Source organism: Glycine soja, chromosome 17 (assembly GCF_004193775.1).
Source record: "Glycine soja cultivar W05 chromosome 17, ASM419377v2, whole genome shotgun sequence".
Taxonomy (NCBI): Eukaryota; Viridiplantae; Streptophyta; class Magnoliopsida; order Fabales; family Fabaceae; genus Glycine; species Glycine soja.
The window spans coordinates 18,199,609-18,214,232 of NC_041018.1; positions in this window are offsets into that span (position 1 = coordinate 18,199,609).

Below are 14,624 nucleotides of genomic sequence, written 5' to 3' on the forward strand. Positions count from 1 at the left end.
CAATTTAATAAAACGCATTTTTGATTATTCATAATGATGTCAATAAAAGGTTTTATAACAAAAAAAGAGCACACACACGGTGCTTTATTTTTGGATCAGACTTTCTTCCCAAAATATCACGATTAAGCGACGGTTGAAGTTAGTTACTAGGAGTTATTAGAAGTTAGGTGAATAGTTACTTAATTATGTTACTAGAAGTTATTGAAGTTAGTTACTAGGAGTTACTAGAAGTTGGTTATTCTCTATATTTGTATAAATAAACCACCTTTGTAATACTTTGATGAATGAATTCGAAAACTATCATTCATTTCTTTCATTCTTGATATGGTATCAGAAGTTTTTGCTTCCGTACTTCTTTCTTCCTATTGAAGTTATTTCTTTTTTTATCTCATGACCATGGCTGCCATTGATGATTCTAACCCCTTCATTCTTCATTCTTCTGACCATCCTGGCATTGCCTTAGTTTCTCATCCTTTTACCAGTGATAACTACAATTCTTGGAAGAAAGCAATGCGCATGGCTCTTCATGGGAAGAACAAATATGGGTTTGTTGATGGTTCAATTCCTGAACCTGCTTTGGGTCACTCCACTCATGCTTTGTGGCATCACAACGATAGTATCGTTTCTTCCTGGCTCATTAATTCTTTATCCAAAGAAATGCAAGTCAGTATCTTACATTGTTCTTCTGCCAAAGCAATCTGGGATGATCTTCAAGAACGTTTGAGCAACGAAATGGTCCTTTAATTTTTCAACTTAAGCATGAATTGATCACTTTGCAACAAGGTTCCATGTTTGTTTCCTCTTTCTACTCCAAGCTTCGTTCTCTGTGGGAGTCATTATCAGAACTGAAGCCCTCACATAGTTGCACATGTGGAGGAATTAAACCTTGGTGCGATTTTGAACAAATGGAGTATGCTATGCAGTTCTTGATGGGGTTGAACGAATCCTTCTCTACTATCAGAGGTCAAATTTTATCCATGGATCCCTTTCCCTCGATAACTAAGGTTTTTTCCTTAGTTGTTCAAGAAGAAAAGTAAAAGGAAGTTGGTGCTTCCACCTCTGCTCGTGAAGTTTCACATGCTTTTGCCTTGAAGCCTTATTCTATTGCATGCAATCATCCTACAAATCGCTTCAAAGGATCTTCCAAGAATCGCCCCTTGTGTGCTCATTGTGGTATGTTGGGTCATACTCAGGATCGTTGCTTCAAGTTGCATGGTTATCCTCCAAATTATCAGAGGACTAGTTTTTCCTCAGAAGTCAAGAAACATTTTTCATCTTCTGAACCACCACACAAGGTTGCTCAACAAGTATCTGTTGATATGTCTCACTCACCATCTTCCTCTGGTGACTCAGGTTCCCAGTTTCAACTTACTGCCCAACAATATAGCCAATTGATGAATCTTTTAGAAAGTCATGCTACCAATGTTGTCATCCCTCAAGGTGTTTCATCTGCCAGTGGTATGATCCTTTCTACATCCACTTCTAATTTTCTTCATGATTGTTGGCTTTTAGATTCTGGTGCCAGCATTTATATTTCTTGTTCTCTTCATCATTTTCGATCTTACCAACTTGTTTCTGATAAAACTGTCACTCTGCCTAACAATGATGTTATACCTATCGTTGCCATTGGTTCGGTTTGCTTAACCAATACCTTACTCTTGCATAATGTTGCCTACATTCCTAAATTCAAATTCAATTTAATTTCAGTTAGTGATCTTCTAACCAATCCTAATTTGTCCATTTCTTTTTCCCAAAATGCATTTGATATTTAGGAGAAGCAAGCTTGCAAGAGGATTGGTAGAGGGGCTCTCATCCAAGGCCTTTATGTCTTAGATCTCAAGGACACTCTTGATTGTAAATTTACTTTTCCTGTTATCAATTCCCATCCAAATTCCATTCCTTGTAAAAATGCTCATATTTGGCATTCTAGATTTGGTCATATCTCAGACAAAGTTTTCAAACATTTGAATAATAAAATTGGTTTGCACCTTTCTCCTAATTTCTCTTCTTCTAATTGTTCTGTTTGTCCTCTTGCTAAATTTAGAAGATTATCTTTTCCTAGCTCTAACCATTTATCTAAATTACCATTTGACTTAATTCACTGTGATATATGGGGTCCCTATGCTCACCCTACCTATGAGGGAAGGAGATTTTTCCTTACATTGGTTGATGATTGCTCAAGATTCACTTGGCTATTTCTGCTTAAGAACAAATCTGAAGCTTCAATCTATGTGCAACAATTTTTCACCATGGTTCAGACTCAGTTTGGTGTATCTATCAAATGCCTCAGATCTGATAATGCTAAGGAACTTGCCCTCACTCAGTTTTTGGCTTCCATGGGCACTCTTCATTAATTTTCCTATGTTGAAAGGCCAGAACAAAATTCAGTAATGGAAAGGAAGCATCAACATTTGCTCAATGTAGCAAGAGCTTTGTTTTTTCAGTATAAAGTTCCTATCTCATTCTGGGGTGATTGTGTTACCACTGCATGCTTTCTTATCAACAAAACCCCTTCACCATTACTGCAACACTGCTCACCCTACAATATTTTGTTCAAAAAGGAACCTGACTATCATGCCTTAAGAAGTTTTGGGTGTTTAGCATTTGCTTCCACTCTTCCATCCTCAAGGAACAAGTTTTCTCCTCGAGCAGTGCCTGCCATTTTTGTTGGCTATCCTCAAGGTTATAAAGGATACAAATTGTATAGCCTAGACACTAAGAAATTTTTTGTGTCTAGAGATGTTGTCTTTCATGAATTCATTTTTCCTTTTCAAACCATCTCACAGCCTCAAGTCATTTCGGATCCTTTACTTGATTTGTTTATTCCCATTCCCATAACTAATACCTTACCTAACCCTGACCAGACTAGTAGCCAATCACCACAACCAACTAATCGCTTTAACCATGACCCAACTGATTCATCCTCAATCCCTGGTTCAGATCATCCTCACACTTTGCCCTCTGTCACCTTAAGAAGGAGTACACGCCACTCTAAGCATCCCTTATACTTGTCTGATTATGTAATATCATAATCTCAGGCTGCATATCCCATACAACATCATTGTTCCCTATTGCCTCTTAGCCCTCCTTACAGAACTTTCATTAATCACATCTCCTCTATCTATGAACCTCATTTCTATCATCAAGTTGTTCCTTTTCCTGAATGGCGTCGAGCAATGCATGAGGAAATCCAAGCTCTTGAAGCAAATTCCACTTGGACACTTGTTCCATTACCACCTGGTAAGCATTGTATAGGATGTCGATGGGTGTATAAAGTTAAATACAAAATGGATGGCTCTATAGATAGATACAAAGAACGATTGGTTGCCAAAGGTTATACACAACAAGTTGGGATCGATTTCTCTGATACTTTCTCTCCAGTAGCCAAACTTACCACTGTAAGAGTTCTGCTTTGTGTTGCTGCTGCTAGAAATTGGTGCCTTCTACAATTGGATGTTAACAATGCTTTTTTGAATGGCGATTTATTTGAAGAAGTTTATATGGAACTTCCCAAGGGATACAAGTCATCCAATCCTTCATTGGTATGCAAATTGACCAAATCATTATATGGCCTAAAACAAGCCTCTAGATAATGGTTCTGTAAGTTCTCCACTACTCTTCTTAGTCATGGATTTCATCAATCCAAACATGATTACTCCCTTTTTACCATTGGCTCAGGCATTTCCTTAGTCATTTTACTCGTATATGTAGATGATATCATCCTGTAAGGGCCCAATATTGCCTTCGTGCAAGCTGTTCAGACCAAATTACAGTCTTTGTTTCAATTGAAGATCCTTGGCCCTTTGAAATATTTTCTTGGCTTTGAAATAGCCAAATCCAGTAGAGGTATCTCATTATCCCAACGAAAGTATGCTCTATCTCTTTTGGAAGATACAAGTTTCTTGGCCTGCAAACCTTCCAATTTACCAATGGATCCCAATCTGAAACTCAATCTTCATGATGGAGACTTACTCCCTGATCCATCAATGTACAAAAGATTAATTGGTAGATTGTTTTATTTAACCATCTCACGACCTGATATCACCTTTGCTATGAATCGCTTAAGTCAGTTTATGAAAGCACCTAGAGTTCCTCACCTACATGCTGTTCATCATCTTCTGTAGTATATCAAATCTGCTCCTAGACAAGGTTTGTTTTTCCCTGCTCAGAACTCTCTCAGCCTCACTGCCTTTGCGGATGCTGATTGGGCCAGCTGTGTTGATACCAGAAGATCCACTTCTGGCTTTTGTGTCTTTTTGGGAAATATCCTTCTTTCTTGGCGTTCTAAGAAACAACCCACTGTTTCAAAATCATCCACTGAAGCTGAATATCGTGTCTTGTCTTCTGTTACTAGTGAAATTGTTTGGTTACCCAAGTTACTTCTTCACTTTGAAGTTGATGTGCCCTCTGTAATGTTATTTTGTGATAATAAATCTGCTATAAGTCTTGCTTCAAATCCTGCTCATCATGAATGATCCAAGCACATTGACATTGATCATCATTTCATTAGAGAATATGTTCAGTCCAAAGTAGTCAAGCTTGTCCATATCAAGAGCCAACACCAGGTTGCAGATGTTTTTACAAAAGCACTTCCAAGCCTGATTTTTGGTAAATTTATTGCCAAGTTGGGAATGATTAACATCTATTTGCCAACTTGAGGGGGGTATCACGATTAAGCGACGGTTGAAGTTAGTTACTAGGAGTTATTAGAAGTTAGGTGAATAGTTACTTAATTATGTTACTAGAAGTTATTGAAGTTAGTTACTAGGAGTTACTAGAAGTTGGTTATTCTCAATATTTGTATAAATAAACCACCTTTGTAATACTTTGATGAATGAATTTGAAAACTATCATTCATTTCTTTCACTCTTGATACAAAATAAGCGATATCACATATAATAATCTAATATAATGACTATGCATCTCGGCATGTTTCAGATTCAATAAAACACATATTTTTCACAACTGAGTAAAAATATATTCACTTTTAGAAGAAAAACACATTTCACAGTATAAATTTAAACACAAAAGACCTATGACTCTAATACCAATTGATAGTTACATAGAAGTGTTCCCAACACTTGTAGCAAAAAATTCTGATTTATTTTGCATTCAAAAAATATATAACAATAATAAATAGATAAAAATAAGCTTGTGTACCTGGATGTGCATTATTGAAGCTAACAATTTATGTTCAATAGTGTGAAAGTTTTACATGTATCCACATCGAGACCAATCTCGCTTATCAGATGAGTGGAACTCTATGGAACAAATCTTCTTCCTACTTTTGAGGTTTAAAAGTAGACTTGAACTTCGTGTATGGTGCATTTTGCCTCGGGTAGTTAGATATGGATTTGGGTCATTTTTCAAAGAAAAAAGGAAAGATCATTACATGTATATTGATCTATTCAGATTATTGATGTTTTATTCATAATAATCCTACTATCAAGAACAATTTAGATTAAAATTATAAAAGATTTATTTCTCATTATCATCATCTTTATCATGATAACAAGTCTCTAATTTTAATAAAAAACTTGTCAAATTAACAATTTAATATAACAATAAATATGATAATAAAATAAAAAATAATTCTTTATTAAAATTGATAACATGATAGATTAAATTTTAGACATACATATTTATTCCTAACCGTTACAATATATATATATATATATATATATATATATATATATATATATATATATATATATATATATATATATATATATATATATATAACTAAACCTAGTAAATGAAAGTATTGAGTAGGTATTGACCATGAAGCAAACGTAAAATATTCCAGAATGGAACATGAGCGATGGAGATAATTTTCTTTTAGTTAATATATATAGTCAAGCATCATCTTAAATATATATTAAAGAAATTAAGTGGATGGCATATATAATAGTAATTTAAATTAACTTAACCACAAAAGTAATGTAGAATTGTTGATGATTAGAGTTAATGAGTTCCACTTGCAGATAATAAAAATTTCAGAACGAGATTTACAAGAGTTGTAAGTTTTCTCCTTTCTTTCGGGCCACCAGGCGATTGTTCACACTTCACGGGTTGAACCCTTCACATTTACCCTTTTAAAAACTAATGGGTACAGTAGCCATGATCCAACAAAGCACTCGACAGAATAATTGATGAGAAAAAAGATTATATATTGAAAGTGTAAAAAAATTTATACAGTCATTTAACCACAATTCATCATATATAATAAATTTATTAACTTTTAAAATTCATTTAATCACAATTCATTATATATAATAAATTTATTAATTTTTAAAATAATTATTTTAAAATAATTTAAATAATAATTTATAATTAAATAATAATATAAAATTATATTATATTATCAAACCATATAATTTAAACTCGTAACTGATACTTACCTCTGAATATTGTAATACATAACAGACCCGGCCCCTACCCAACCTACACAGAAGTCACCAGAGAAAACAACACAATACTACCAAAATAAGTTGACCACTAGATATAGACGATAACATCACATCCTTACCCAATAAAAAACAAGTTTAAGGACCCTGCATAATTGCTGCTGAACACTTATATACATATAATACTGATCAAGACTGTTTTATACTAACCCAACTGCCATGCCCCTCCAAGCCCCGCATACTATATCATGATTTTAAATTACTGTTATGAACTCATTTTGATAAATTAAAAAACCTTTATATGATGAATAATTGTGAGAAAATGTAATTGATGTAATTACAATTGTAATCGTAATTAGATTATAAAGTGTCGTAATATCTTAAGTTGTGACCGGGATTCAAAATCATGTATTATATTAAACCACTATATTATTTAAGCAGACACGTGGGTTGGTGTTGAAAAGTCAGTCACCTGTCATGACATGCACCACAATAACTTATTCAATTCTTTAGCCAATTCCATCGACCCATTGTCCCGTACTATGGCTCTACTATTCCGTGTAGGACCGGTAAAAGGGTAAGGGGAAAAAAGTTCTAAATCATGGTTTTTTTTAAGACCTAAACCATGATCACATCATTAAGATTTGTAGGGTTTTAAAAATCCCATCGTATTCATAATATTTTACAATATTAAGATTTTTTTTTATCATTTTATAACTGTAACGATAATCATAAGTTAAATATATTTTTAATCCTTTAAATTTGAGACACTTTTAATTTTAGTCTTTCAATTAAAAAAATATTTTCTAACGCATAAAAAACTATTATTTTTAGTCCCTCAAAATCTTGAAATGTTGTTTTCAATTCCTCAACTTCACTTTGAGGGACTAACTTGAAATTCACCTTGCAAACTAAGCCCATCATTTCGCTAAGTTGAGAGACTAAATAAACACATTTTTAATTGAGGGACCAAAATCAAATATGTTCCAAATTTGAGATGAAAAACATATTTAAGTTTGATTTTTTGTGTGTGATGTGTAATGTGTAAGATTTAATATCCCATGTGAGATGCATGCCACTTATTAAGGACTAATACATTAATAATTAATGGTTATGAACTAAATTGTAAATTGGGTCGTGGGTAAGTAAAACAACTTTTAAAGATAATTGCTATTTCATGGATGAGAGTAATGATTTTAAATAGATTAATATACACTAACATGAAATAAAGTCTATTTTCTGATATTAGAGTATTTTCTCAACCCTAGCCATCATGAAAGACAAAAGGAGTAGAAAGAAGAGTCAAAGGAAGCAAAATATTATTTCCTTCCTCTATCATGAAATCAAAACACATTGGAGAAAAGTCTCACTATGAAAAAAATATACACATTATTTATCTATTAGTTATGAGAATCATTGATTTTAAATCATGTTTGATTTTTTATTATTGAACCCTAAAACTATAACTTACATGTGATATTAGAACATGTGTTGTGAAATTATATGATTTTTCATCATAGATATTTCTTTTCACAATTTATAAATCCTAACTATGAAATTTAGGAATTTTCTGTGTTGCTTAATTGTTATTGATGGTATGCTTTTCATTGTTATATATTTTTTTTCCGCTGGGTGTCAAAATATGTATGATGGATGAAAAGAAGAATAGCACCGAGATTTGATGATGAATATAAGATAATCAATGTTTTGCTTTATGGATATATACGAGAATTCTTGGATTCATATTTCAAAGTCATTCTTTTAAAAGGCCAAAGTTTTATTTCTAATTCTTGGGAGTAAATATCCTGTGCGTACGTGAAATAATTAGAATCATGAAGTTTTATTATTAATTATTAGTTGTTTCACAACTTTGAATTTTCCAGAATATATTTTTTACTATTGGTCATTATATGTATTGAATGATATGTGGCCTGCAAGGTGATAAGCAGAATGACTATGAATTATTAACAATAATAAATGTGTGTAGACCGTGTATTTATATAGAATTAATTGTATGATAAATTTATTAGTCATTAAAATGACTAAATTTTTAATGTTATGTAATTAAAAAATCAATGAGCTTTTTCAACCAATAGAATAATGGATATTAAAATATATAATTATTGGTGTATGAGTATATTGCAATTCATTGTTATAAGATATTTAAGGATCGTCCAAAAGGTTGATTAGTTATTTTTGTAATTAATGAATATAATTGTAAGTAATTTGTGTGTCATTAGCTTTATTTATATATCTATAGGTAGTAAGTGATTCTAATTGGTGCATATTTAATTGTCAATAATGTTATAATTTTATTAGCATCATTATATTGTATGTTGTGTGTTGATGTATCACCCAAAATAGAACATCGACATACATGTATTGTTTGAATATATTATATGTGTAACATGTATTTTATGTCTCAAAACACTTATGTAAAATTTAATTATGCAATATCAGTTTCTAACTCACTAAATTCTCATGTTTCATTTGTGCCAATTTTTAATGGGCTTAATTTCTCTAACTGAAATGAGTAAGTCCAATTTCACTTCGATGTTTTAGATCTTGATCTTTCTATATTGAAAGAGAAGCCGAATATTATTACTGATGCTAGTCGCACTAAAGGGAAAGCCAATCATAAAACTTGGGAAAGATCTAACAAACTTAATCTAATGCTCATGAGAATGGCTGCCGCAGACAATGTTAAGATTATTATCTCGAAGACTGAAAGTATTAAAGAATTAATATGGTCAATGGAAAGCACTCCCAAACAGTTGATAAATCTCTTACTTAGACATTAATGAGTACGTATGTCATTGAGATGACAAACATTTCAGCAATGTTTAAGACCTTAGGAATGACTATGAATGAGGACTTTCCTATATAGTTCATTCTTAACTCATTGTCGTCTAAGTAAGGTCTATTTCATATGAGCTATAATACCATGAAAGACAAATGGAATGTGCATAAGTTGCACAATATGCTGGTTCAGGAGAGAATCAAGGAGCTGAAAAAAACATTATGAAGAAGCATGATAAGGGCGTAGGGTCATTAAAGATCAATGAGGCATTTGTGAAAATTCAAAAGAAAGCATCAAAGAAAATAATTGCCACTTTTGTGGGAAAGGTGGAGATTTCCAAAAGGATTGCCCAAAATGTAAGGCATAGTTCAAAAAAAAAAAGGTGAGCTTAATGCTTATGTATGTTTTGAATTAAATTTAATTGAAGTTCCCCATAGTACATGGTGGATTGATTCTTGATATATGACTTATGTTTCTAATATGATGCAGAGATTTCTTACAATCCAAACCAGAAGTCCAAAAGGTAGTATTTTTTTAGATCGGTTTCATTCGTTTTACTTACAAAATTGTTATCATGCTTTTTTTTTAAAATCAGTACTCATACAACTGATCCAAAAAGTTGATATAATATGCATTTTTTGCACTAGTGATGGCACCCCCTTATGTTTTTTCTTTGAATGGGCCATGTCGTTTACCTTCAGTGCCTTTTTGCTCTAGATCGTTTATTCATCATGTTAGCAAACTTCATTTTCCATGTTAGGGCTTTCCTTGATTCCCTTCTCTTTGTCACTGATAACGAACTTGCTATCACTACTACACAAAAAAAATTTATGATGCGGGAAGAATGATGGTTTTGCCAAAACTGTCGTTAAGAAATGACTGGTGGCATTTTCATAAATAAGTGGACGCGTTAATGGCAGTTTTAGGTAAAACTGTCATAAAGCTAATCAATATGACGATGGTTTTTTAGATTCACTTCTATGGGAAAGTTGGAGATTTCCAAAAGGATTGCCCAAAATGTAAGGCTTAGTTCGAAAAGAAAGGTGAGTTTAATGCTTATGTGTGTCTTGAATTAAATTTAACTAAAGCTTGATTAAGCATTTGTAGTTTAATATTTTTCTATTCTTCTTAGCTCAATTGACATATCTTTGACCCTTATTTTCTCACCTTAACTCAGTTTTGGTCTAAGGCAAATGATTGAGCTTAATTGAGAATTGTAGCTAAATTTCAGATTTTATGCTTACTTGACCTATCTGCCTGGTATAGGGCTTAGAGGACACTAAAGAACTCTAAATGGAATGTTTGAGTAGTCCCTCGAAAGATAAGTAAAAGATATTCAATTTTGTTACAAATAAGCTTTGGCCAATTCTACCATCTCAAGGGTCAAATTGAGCTTGGAAGTCAGAACCTCTGCACTTGAATAATTGGACTGCGAGTTTGGGCTTTTGTTTTGTGTAATTAGTTTAGTTAGGTAGTTAGTTACTAACACTCTATATATTGGTGTTATTTAGTTAATTAGTGACTGAACTTCATTGGGAGAAACACTTCACTAGTTACTTCACTTTTTTTGTACAAAACGTGTTGTGCAAGTTTTCTCTTTTCTCTTTTTTCCTCTCAATTGTTCTTCATTCTTCTTCATCTGTTCACTTCTCTTCCACCATTTTCTTACACAAATTTCATTGTTTCTCTATTGGTGATGATCATGGACATCTAAACAATTAATCAATTCAAGGATCCACTCCAAGCAAAGCTGAATTTGAGTCCTGTTTGATTTTTCTACTCTTTGTGAATGTTCTTCTTTCTCTTCAATCATATTTTCATTTTTCATGATTGTGATTATGTTTAGGATTGAAAATGGATTAGATTATGGATTCATTTCCTAATTTTGAAATTTAATCACAGATTTTTTGAATGATCTTCCAACATAATCTGCGATTTCAAAGAATTTAGAGATTTGATTCGATTAAACTCTCTCTAATGCCTTTGTGTGAACTTTCACATTGAACATCATTCATAGTAACTGTGATAATTCTATTTGCATTTGTTTGGTGAATTGGATTGATGTTTTTCATCTTGAATTGTATTCTATTCTTGTTTTGTTTTGTTATTTCTTCAATTTTGTTTTGTGTGTTTTCACATTCTTTTAGAGTTGCTTACAAACTGTTTGACAAAAATCTCCCTCCTTGTTTATAAGTGAATGAATGTAGGGGTCATATTGAATCATATTTCTGAGTTTGACCTAGGTTAATCATGTGCTACAAAATTCCCTAGTAAATTTGTTTTAAAACGATTCAACATTTGTTTTAATATGACTCATGTTTCTAATACGATGCAAAAATTTCTTACAATCCAAACCATGAGTCCAAAAGGTAGTATTTTTTAGACCGATTTCATTCTTTTCATTTACAAAATTGTTATTGCATTTCTTAAAAAAAATCAGTGCTCATACAGCTGATCCAAAAAGTTGATCTAATATGCATTTTTTGCACTAGTGATAGCACCTACTTATGTTCCTTCTTTGAATGGGCCATGTCGTTTACCTTCAGTGCCTTTTTGCTCTAGATCATTTATTCATCACGTTGGCAAACTTCATTTTCCATGTTAGTGCTTTCCTTGATTTCCCTCTCTTTGTCACCAATAACGAACTTGTTATCACTACTACACAAAAAGCTTTTTACGAAGTGGGAAGAACGACGATTCTGTCAAAACTGTCGTTAAAAAATGGCTGGTTGCATTTTCGTAAATAAGTGAATGCGTTAACAACGGTTTTAGGTAAAATCATCATAAAGCCAATCAATACGACAACAGTTTTTAGATTCATTACTACAAAAAATAGTTTTAACATTGCAACGTTAACATCAGTTTTCGATAAAACCAATGTTAACAAAAACGCGATGACATTTTGGTAAATAAGATGTTTTTGATAACATTGGTTTTATGAAAAACCGATGTTAACATGTTTTTGTTAACACCGGTTTATGGAAAACCGATGTGTACTAAGTTAACTTAACATTGGTTTTTGAAAAAATGATGTTAACAAAACATGTTAACATCGGCTTTCCAAATATCCGATGTTAATGAAATGTTAACATTGGTTTTTTGGAAAACCGATGCTAACATCAGTTCATCAACATCGATTTTTAAAAAAAAACCGATGTTAACCATAATTATATAATAACCCAAATGTTGTCATTCTCATTCGATTCATTATGTCTCACACCCAAAGCTTATTGTGTCCAAAGCGTTTCTTCGTGTCGAAAGTCATCTCCTCGTTGTTGCTTTCGCTTCCTCTATTGCCTTCATTGTGCTCATCATACTTGTCGTCATCATCGTAGGTTCGTTGTTGTCATTGGTCATGACTGCGTCTGGAGCCCTAACTTCTCATTGCTGGTGCCGGTCTAGAACTTTTGTCGCTATCGCTGCCACTTTCAGGTTCCCTAGCTTCTCATTTCCTTAGTGTGTTTTTACCATTTCCTTCACCTGTTTTGTTATGAGTATGAGTTTGAATCTCCCTAAAGCTACTTGTTTCATTGATGAGAAATCTTCCTTATAAAGATCACCTAATTAACACCTAGAGACTAGTTGAGTAAGAAGTTGCAAGTGAGAGTAGTTGACAGCTCCAACATATCATTGGTATTATGCCCAATAATATGTAGGGTACCTTATATTTATAGCCATTTATCAATGACAGTAGAACCACACTTTCTTCCTAATATTTATTATTATTATTATACTTATATTGTACCATTCCTCTTGAGCCTATTAGTAGTAATAGTGAACTGGAGAAATGGTCGAGTGTGTTTTGCGTCAGTGTTTTAGGGACTAATGGTGGAGAATGAGTTTTCAGAGTTAAGATATAAGATATATGCTATCTAATGCCTAGTGAGATATAGGAAAGGACCTCAAATCTTCTATCTTTCATTCACACACACATCATATTCTTTTAATTGTTAGTTCTGAGTTCTAACCAAAGTTATTGATTTCAGTGTTTGTAGCATATTTGGGGTGTCTTGACTTGCTTGGTTTTTTGTTGAGCGTTGACTTGCTTGCTCCAACTCCAACCTAACTTCACACTAGCTTGTTGCTCCAATTCTTGGTAAGTTTCTCCATTCACTTTTTTATGTGACATGTTAGCAATAAGGTTGAACAAATTTGGTTGCTTTAATTCCTTCTCTCTAGTTTTTTTCTTTTTTGGAAACTTGTGATTCAATGGTAGTAAAGAACTTAATGTCTTCAACTAGAGATTGTGAATAGGTAAAGCTGCAAATTTGCACATACTTTAAGTTGCTCAAGCTCTTGCTATAATGAATGGCTTGGAATGTTATTAACAACCTGTGATAAAATTTGGACTCTCATTTATTTATTTAGACTACCGAAAGCTGTAGGAACTCTAGATGTCTTAAGCCCATTAAACTAGAGTCTTAAATTGACTGTTTATAGTTTGGATTTATTCAGTCCAACAAAATATACAGGTCTAGTTTTATTAACATCCTATGACAAAATTTGTATTCTCATTTATTTATTCTTTAAACTACTAAAAGTTGTATGGACTTTTCTTTATATGTCCAAAACCAAATAAACTAGAGGCTTAAATCGAGTGCTTTCAGTTTGGATTTGTTCAATTTGACACAATATATAGGTCTAGTTCTACTAGCCCTAAGTAAAACTATTTACGTCAATCCAGAGCTAAAATTCATGAACACTAATAGAGTAAGTGCAATGAAAATCTAAAATATCTATAAATTTTAGAGTTGCATTATGTCTAACATGAATGTTCAACTCATGTCTGGTAGTAGTTTTGGATTTTTTTTTATCTCAAATGGCTAAACTAAACTAACTGATATGCACAGGACACTTGCACCTATCAAATCGAAATCCATCAACATGGTATTCAGTGACCCTACAATAAAGTCAAAATATTATTAATAAAAAAATCTAGTCTAAGAATCTGAACACATGAACCATAACAATTCAGTATGCAGGACATTTTATTACATTTATTTTGATATCAGCATGCTCATAGTCAAAAGAATAATGATTGTACATTACTAGCAATTTATTGTACAGTGCCCTACAAAGATTAATTAAAAAGGTGAAAGTCTCTCATTTTGTTGGATTGAAAACACATGTCCCTCTTCTTTCTCATTCCTTATCCCCCATTCCCCAATCAAAAAGTAATAACACACGATTAAAAAGTAACACACTTGTCAGTTTTGAACTAACAAGTTGTTCATGAAATTTAAGAGTACCCTTGTGTTGCACAAGGTTCCATTGAAAGGTAACAAGGAAACACATACTGCATAGCTTTAGGTCTCTTGACTCTCAGTGGAAGTGAGGATACATCCAAATACTTTTAGCATTAACAAAAGTAGTCCAACAATTTGGTAAAATGTGAAAATGACATGGCAAGCTTGTTA